Below are 9241 nucleotides of genomic sequence, written 5' to 3' on the forward strand. Positions count from 1 at the left end.
TGTTATTTGTTACTGCTGGTGTGATAAAGTGTGTTTGTTCACTAAATCTGGGTGAAGGGATATAGATGCTTTGCTCACTAGAAGGGTGAAGGGAAATAGATGTTTTATTCACTAGAAGGGTAATAGGATATAGATGTAATAAAGTACATTTGTTCACTAGAAGGGTGATGGGATATAGATGTAATAAAGTACATTTGTTCACTAGAAGGAGTGAAGGGAGATAAGTAAGGTATGTCCGTTCACTAAATCAAGGATGAAGGGAGATAGATAAAGAATGTCTGCTCACTAAATCAAGAGATAGATAAATTGTATAACTTTACTGACCCCTTCCTGTTGAGATAAACATTTTCAGGGACACGCTAATTGCGATGATTAACTGCATCTGAGGAAAGGCTAATCAAGACCCTAGCAACACAGGATGGACATGCGCAGAGTACATCGAGGACAGTCACGTCGACAAGGAACAGAACTGTATAAGAGGACACCAGAGACCCCGGATCGGCGCGGCGGGTTTGTGGGACGAAGAGCCCACCTGTCGCCCAGCGCTGAAACTGCTTTTGCTTTGCTTGCTGTAATTAATAAAATTTCAATTGGAAACCATAATTGGCTTTTGGTCATAAATTGGTAACAATTTGGTGCCGTGACTCGGATGGGAATGCTGGTGGACTCGTGAGGGGCTTGAGGAGGCGCCCCACCTACAATAATAGGTGGCCTTGGCTCCCGGTCTTCACCCCACTCCCACCGACGATCCGAAATTCAAAGCAAAGGCAGGGAAAAGACCGGTCGACCCTATAAATTCTGTGCACAGGAGTCCGGACGAAGACGCAGGAGCGCGTGAGTACTGCCCGTTGAGCAGGGGAATCCGTTCGGTCGGGGTCGGGAATCCCGGAGTGTGACGTATGATGTGTGCGTGAGAGGGAAACCGGCAGCCGGATTTCCCAAGTGAGAGCGGACCCTCAGTAGTGCGTTTCTCATTGCCCGCGAGGGCGTGAGCCACGAACCAGGGGAAGCGAGTGAATACGTGTGAAAAGAAGGCACTCCGGAAGATGGGACAGGGGAAAAGCAAGCCCCCTCCACCCATAAAGCCCCCTCCAGTACTTAGGAACTCCCCGCTAGGATTCATGCTGGAGAATTGGGAACATTATCCCGGGATAAGGGAGAAAGATAAGTCTAAAATGATACATTATTGTGTAAAGGTTTGGGGAGGGCAGAAAATATCAAAAGATGTGTGTTGGCCGATGTATGGGTCAGCTGATGATTGGGTACAGCAGTTATTGAACTTTTGGGTGAACTCCAAAACCCCTTTCAGTCAGGAGGAAAGTGACTATGCGGCAGTTTGGCTGACGACACCAGGGGTCGCTATTTTCAAACTTTCAGAGGAAAAAAGATCTAAGGAACATAAGGCTCGAAAAGAGGAAGAAATTCCCATGGGACCCCCACCTTATATACCCCCGTCACCACTGGCTCCCCCTCCGCCTCACCCCGAGCAAAGTGAGCAGGAGGAACTGGAGCAGGGACCGCAAACACGTAGCAAAACCCGGCAACATAACCTATTTCCCTTAAGGGAAATGCCGATGGGGGGTCCCCAACCACAGATGGGATTTATATCCGTACCTCTTAACTCAGGTGACGTACGGGATTTTAAAAGAGAGATGGGAAACATCCTGGAAGACCCTTTAGGGGTAGCAGAAAGAGTGGATCAATTCCTAGGACCTAACATATACACATGGGAGGAGTTGCAGTCCATTCTGAACATATTATTTACCGCAGAGGAAAAGAATATGATCAGACGTGCTGGGATGCGCATTTGGGACGCCCAGCATGTCCAGGGGCCCTTAGCCGATACCAAATGGCCCTTACAGAATCCTCTCTGGAATCATCAAGACCAAAACCATAGAGGACACATGCAAGACCTTAGGACTATTATCATCCAGGGTATTAGAGAGGCTGTTCCAAGAGGCCAAAATATTAATAAAGCATTCAATGAAAGACAAAAGAAAGATGAAACCCCCACGGAATGGCTGGAGAGATTACGAAAAAATCTGCAGTTGTATTCGGGCCTAGACCCTGAAACACCGTTAGGACAAGCATTACTAAAAACACATTTTGTAGCAAAATCATGGGAGGATATTCGGAAGAAACTTGAAAAATTGGAAGATTGGCAAGATAGAGGTTTGGATGAGCTATTAAGAGAAGCACAGAGGGTATATGTTAGGAGGGAAGAAGAGGGTCATAAGAGACAAGTTAGAATGATGGTGGCTGCAGTCAGGGAAAGTAGAGAATCGGATAGGCAGGGTAAGGGGGAGAGAACCCGGAGACCACCCCCAAAGCAAGGGGGACCGGTAGAGAAGAAAGAAGAAAAGACTTGCTTCTATTGTGGTAAACGGGGACACTTTAAAAGAGACTGCAGAGTCAGGATACAGGATGAAAAAATGTTTAAAGAAGATTAGGGGAGTCAGGGGCTCTACATATTGGGGACCCCGAAACATCCAGAGCCCTTGATAAAATTAAAACTAGGTCCCCAAGCTAAGGAGGTAGAGTTTCTGGTGGATTCGGGGGCTGAAAGGTCCACCTTACAGAGTCTGCCTCCCGGGTGTAATTCATCACGGGAAACAGCCCTCGTTGTGGGAGCGAGTGGGATTCCGTTCAAAGCCGGGGTGGCTAAAGACATTTTAATAGAAGCAGAATCCAAACTGGGGGTGGGGGATTTTTTGATAGTACCCGAAGCTGAATTTAATCTATTGGGACGAGACTTGATAATTGAATTGGGAATAAATTTGGAAGTTAAGGGAAAAGAACTGAAAATAAGACTCTGTCCTCTTAGAGTAGAAGATGAACAAGAAATAAATCCTGAAGTTTGGTATACACCTGAAAGTGCAGGACAATTAAAGATACCTCCCTTTATGGTCAAAATTAAAAACCCTGAGATCCCGATAAAATTAAAACAGTACCCTATATCCTTGGAAGGTAGGAGAGGATTAAAGCCTGAAGTAGAAAGATTAATAAACAGGGGATTGCTAGAACCCTGCATGTCCCCATTTAACACTCCCATCTTACCAGTAAAAAAACCGGATGGGACATACAGACTAGTCCATGATTTAAGGGAAATCAATAAGCGAACGGTTTCCCGGTTCCCGGTGGTAGCGAATCCATATACCCTACTGAGCAAACTGGGACCTGATAATTTATGGTATAGTGTGATTGACCTAAAAGATGCCTTTTGGGCCTGCCCCCTGGACGAATCATGTAGAGATTACTTTGCCTTTGAATGGGAGGATCCTGATACCAATAGAAAACAACAATTAAGGTGGCGAGTTCTTCCCCAGGGCTTCACGGAGTCACCCAATCTATTTGGGCAGGCCCTGGAGCAACTCCTGCAAGAATATCAACCCCACCCTGAAATAACATTAATCCAATATGTGGATGATTTATTGATTGCAGGAAAAGAGGAAGAAAAGTCAGAAAAGAAAGCATTAAATTGTTAAATTTTTTGGGATTGAAAGGACTTAAAGTATCAAAAACGAAATTACAGTTTGTAGAAGAAGAAGTGAGATATTTGGGCCATTATATCAGTAAGGGGGAAAAAAAGATAGATCCGGAAAGAATAAAAGGAATATTATCCTTACCAACTCCGGGGAATAAGAAGCAGATCAGACAATTGCTGGGGTTAGTAGGGTACTGTAGGCAATGGATTGAGAACTATAGTAGCAAGGTAAAGTTCCTGTACCAGAAACTTAGCACAGACGGGTTATTAAAATGGAGTGAGGAAGATAAGGGAAAACTACAGAGGCTACGGGAGGATCTCGTTAACGCTCCGGTCCTAAGCCTACCAGACTTAAAAAGACCCTTTTATCTGTTTGTCAACATAGATAATGGTACAGCTTATGGGGTCCTAACCCAAGATTGGGCAGGGAAAAAGAAGCCGGTGGGATACTTGTCAAAGTTATTAGATCCTGTGAGCCGGGGATGGCCCACTTGCTTACAGGCAATAGTAGGATGTGCCCTCCTGGTAGGGGAAGCTAAAAAAAATCACTTTCAATAGCAATCTTAAAGTACTATCTCCCCACAATGTTAGGAATGTACTCCAACAAAAGGCTGAGAAATGGATATCGGATACTCGGCTCTTAAAGTATGAAAGTATCTTACTAGAAGCCCCCAATCTGACTTTAGAAACTACCAGCTTGCAAAATCCTGCACAATTTTTGTATGGGGAACCAGATGACACAAAATTAGTACATAATTGTCTCCAGACTATAGAAGAACAAACAAAAATTAGGCCTGACTTAGAGGAAGAAGAATTAGAAGAGGGAGAAAGGATTTTTGTAGATGGGTCCTCCAGAGTAGTGGAAGGCAAAAGGAAGTCGGGATATGCTGTGATAGACGGGAAAACCCTTAAAGTGTTAGAATCAGGACCCCTGAGTGGCACCTGGTCAGCCCAAGCCTGCGAACTATATGCTGTATTGCAGGCCCTAAACAGATTACAAGGGAAGGAAGGAACAATATACACAGACTCCAAATATAGCTATGGAATAATACATACTTTTGGAAAAATCTGGGAAGAAAGAGGGCTAGTAAACTCACAGGGGAAAGATTTGGTGCATCAAGAATTAATAAAGAAGGTGTTAGTAGCTCTACGTAAGCCAAAAAGGGTAGCAGTGGTACATCTCAGAGGACATCAAAGGGGAGTGGATTTTAAAACCAGAGGGAATAACGCTGCTGATCAAGAGGCCAAACAGGCAGCATTTAAAGAGTTAATTGTAACTCAGAAAGAACAAGAGGAGCCCAGACAGGATTCCTCGGCCCTATTATTTACGACACAAGAAGAACAGAAATTGACCCGGATGGGTATTTCAAAGAACGCAGAAGGGAAGTGGCACTTAGCAGATGGGCGAGAGGTGTTATCTAAATCAATAGCTACTCGAGTGCTAACCAGGTTACATAAACAAACACACTGGGGAAGCCAGGCTTTGATAGACCATTTTGCCACCAAATACATGTGTATCGGACTGCACGACTTAGCTAAGCACATTACCCAGGGATGCCCCACCTGCTTGAGAGTTAACAGATCAGTACAAAGAAAATTGCCATTGGGGGGGAGACCTCTAGCTACCAGACCATTTTCTAAAATTCAAATAGACTTTACTGAATTCCCTAAAGTAGGAAGATATAAATATGTACTAGTTATAGTAGACCACCTAACCCATTATGTTGAAGCTTTCCCTACCACTAGAGCAACTGCGCAAACGGTGTCTAAAATTTTGTTGGAACAAATAATACCTAGGTACGGGGTAACTGAGGTTATAGATTCTGATCAGGGACCACACTTTACCTCCAAGATAGTCAAAAACCTTGCTGAGGCTTTGGGAATAAGGTGGGATGAACACACCCCTTGGCATCCTCAAAGTTCTGGAAGAGTAGAAAGAATGAATGGGGAATTGAAGAAGCAATTAGCCAAGTTAACGATAGAAACCAAGCTCTCTTGGATAAAGTGTATTCCCCTTGCCTTATTAAATCTTAGGGCCCAACCTCGAGCTGATATAGGAATATCTCCTTTTGAGATGTTATATGGAATGCCCTATGATGCTGGAATACCACAGGATCACCCTGGAATTACAGACAAAATCATTCAAACATATATTAATGAATTGATGAGATACAGACAAGAATTATGGAAAAAAGGACAATTAATCCAGCGTCCCCCTCTTGATATTACTTTACACCAGGTAAAGCCCGGAGATTGGATCCTTATAAAAACGTGGAAAGAAACCACTCTGCAACCTCGGTGGGATGGCCCGTACTTGGTATTATTGACCACCAATACAGCGGTGCGAACTGCAGAGAGAGGGTGGACTCATGCCAGCCGCATAAAAGGGCCTATACCCAAGGACGAGTGGGAGGTCAAGAGCCCAGCCGGAGACTTGAAACTTAAACTGGCTCGTAAAGGGGGGGGAACCCCACTTGAGAAAGACACCGATTGAATCTGACTGATTCTGGTCCTCTTGACTTCTACATCTTTTAAATACAGACATTGGGGAAACATACAAAGGATACATATATATTGTTTAACCTTATGGAATAAAAGAGAAGTGGTTAATGGATAGGGAACATAAGCATAGAACCTTTAGAATAAAATATTTACCTGGGGCTAGAAGGGATGATAAGGGGAATGTATATGCACAAGATGTGCAAATAAAGTGTACGGATTTATATTGTAGGGGAACCTGTTATCCATTTGTATGCTATCAATGCTTAGTGTGTAAAGACAGGTGGTGGACCCATTGTAATAACGGGTACCCACCAAAAGGAGTTTGTTATTCCTGTTGGTCTCTCCAACGAGAAATAACTAATTGGACATTGGCCCAGAGGGTGGCCACTGGAAACTTAATATTAGGATCTAATGAATGGTGGAATATTTTTGCAGAAGGGGTTAATCCGGACCTTTACTGTTATCATTCAAACGAACCAGTGCCTTTCGTGGCGCACATTATAGCAGGACTGTGCCGCAAAAGGGCAAAGAGCATCAATTGTAACGTTCCAGAGGTCAAAGACCATAATTGGAACACTTACATTCAAAAGACAACCCGAAGGGGGCAAAACTCCCCTCCTGAAGAATACTCTTGCTGCCGAGAAGATGGTACACCCCGTGGCTCGAAGCAACCGAGTCGACGGGCGAGGCAGAGGAGACAAAGACTGTGGAGGAGGTCGCCCCGATATCAGTGGAATCAAGAGGTTATGGTCCAGGAAATGCCCCAAGAGTGGGAATGACCCTCCTATCCAAAATCGTACCTGTTATTACAAAGGAGAGACCACTAGTTTAAGGCTGACAATTAAGATGACTATCATGTTAAGTTTATTTGAAAGATGTTGGGGTGAACCGACACATCAACCGTTTAAGTGGTCCTTGATAAGGTGGGACAATTCCCAAACATTACTAGAAGCAGCCCACCTAATGTTAGTAAGAGCCAAGTATGAACCACTTGAAATGGAAGAAGAATTAGAATGGAGCAGACAAGAGCTAAAGCGATTTAATGAACAAAACAAAATAGCCTGAAAGAAAAAGGGGGGATTGTGATAAAGTGTGTTTGTTCACTAAATCTGGGTGAAGGGATATAGATGCTTTGCTCACTAGAAGGGTGAAGGGAAATAGATGTTTTATTCACTAGAAGGGTAATAGGATATAGATGTAATAAAGTACATTTGTTCACTAGAAGGGTGATGGGATATAGATGTAATAAAGTACATTTGTTCACTAGAAGGAGTGAAGGGAGATAAGTAAGGTATGTCCGTTCACTAAATCAAGGATGAAGGGAGATAGATAAAGAATGTCTGCTCACTAAATCAAGAGATAGATAAATTGTATAACTTTACTGACCCCTTCCTGTTGAGATAAACATTTTCAGGGACACGCTAATTGCGATGATTAACTGCATCTGAGGAAAGGCTAATCAAGACCCTAGCAACACAGGATGGACATGCGCAGAGTACATCGAGGACAGTCACGTCGACAAGGAACAGAACTGTATAAGAGGACACCAGAGACCCCGGATCGGCGCGGCGGGTTTGTGGGACGAAGAGCCCACCTGTCGCCCAGCGCTGAAACTGCTTTTGCTTTGCTTGCTGTAATTAATAAAATTTCAATTGGAAACCATAATTGGCTTTTGGTCATAAATTGGTAACAGCTGGCAGCTGCAAACCCATGGTTTACACAGTAACCCAGTTCAGGAGAAAACTCCTCACTATGCAAGGTAAGGCACAGCCCTGCCGAATTTTCTCACCTATACAACAGCTGTTCTAAAACCTTAAGGTGGCAATAACTTCTATGTTAAAGAGAACACCATAAAAATTAATCACCATGTAGTAGTGAAGCTTTCTAAGTCTCAAGACAACCAGGTAACATCTCTCTGCTTGCTCTGAAACAATTCTAACTGCAGTTGAGTTCGTTTCACAGAAGCTGGCAGAAGCCCTCCCCTTGGTGCAAATCATCCTGCAGAGCCTGGGGCACCCTTCAGCCCCTTGCAGGGGGAGGCCCCAGCTGAGCAGGCCCGTTAGGGATTTGGCAACATTTGGTTTGGCAACAACTGTTCGCAGTGAGCAGCCAGCCCCTGTGCCCCCCAAAGCTCAGCCAAGATTTCAGGCTTCTCACTTTGCAAAAGACCCAGTAGGACTTTGCACCCAAGTCTTGCAGGTTTCCTGTAGGATTTTGCCTCTTGGGGAGATGTTTTGTAAGTGCAGTACCAGCATAGGAGCCCAGACTTGCTCTCGAAAGCAATTCAGACCCAAATCCTAAATGCACTCAAGCCCTCAGTGCCAATCCCAGGCTGCAGATTTCCCTCTCTCAGTCACAGAGGCTGAGCCTTTGGCAGCTGCTCTCTGGTGCTTCTAAAGCCTGGTGTGGAGAGGCAGCTTCATGTGCAGGGACATGTGCGTGTTACCATTTCTGCCCAGTTCAGAAGGGCACTTGCTTGATGTGCCTTCAATAGAAGCTGCTCTTCAATGCAGTCCTGAAGTGCTGCTTCCCTGTGCCAAGGCCTTGATCTTCACACTCATTTTAAATATTGACTCTGTATTCAATATAGATAGATAAAATATTCCTAATTTTGTGCTCCATATTTTTACCGTATGCTTGAGATGTGCTAATTGAGCTGTAGAATGAACGAGGATGGATGACACATTAAAAAAAAAAAAGTAATTATATCTTTTCATAGATACCCAAACTCTGTCCATTTGGATAATTGAGCAGAGGGGGAGAAAGGTAGGCTACATATATTTTCTCCAGTAATTTTATATTTTGAGTCACATAATACTGTTCTTCAAGACATTTACTCAAATACACAGAAATTTATCTCTTCTCTTTCTAAAAGAGTGTACCAGCCACGGGCTGTACCATTCTCTTCACTAATTAAACCATATCTTTCAAAGTCATGTGGAGTTTTCTTTTGAATAACTTTCACTTAAACATTCAGGATATATCATAGTCTCCATATAGTTTGTTTCAAACATAACTAGACTTGCTATTTGTGGAAAAGAGAACATTTTATTTTGCTTGCGAGGTAAATCCTTATTTCTGCAGGCAGTTCAAAGAATTCTTTTATTCCAAGTCTGTTATGTTTCTGTATATATATTTAAGTTAGCCTAATCACACACTGTAAGAGCATAACAGAGAGAAAACAGAACAATTTCAAAATACATTTTTGGAATGAAGTGTAGACTTGTATGTGGATGCAACTTCATGTCTATTATA

This window comes from Sylvia atricapilla, chromosome 9 (genome assembly GCF_009819655.1).
Source record: "Sylvia atricapilla isolate bSylAtr1 chromosome 9, bSylAtr1.pri, whole genome shotgun sequence".
Classification (NCBI taxonomy): Eukaryota; Metazoa; Chordata; class Aves; order Passeriformes; family Sylviidae; genus Sylvia; species Sylvia atricapilla.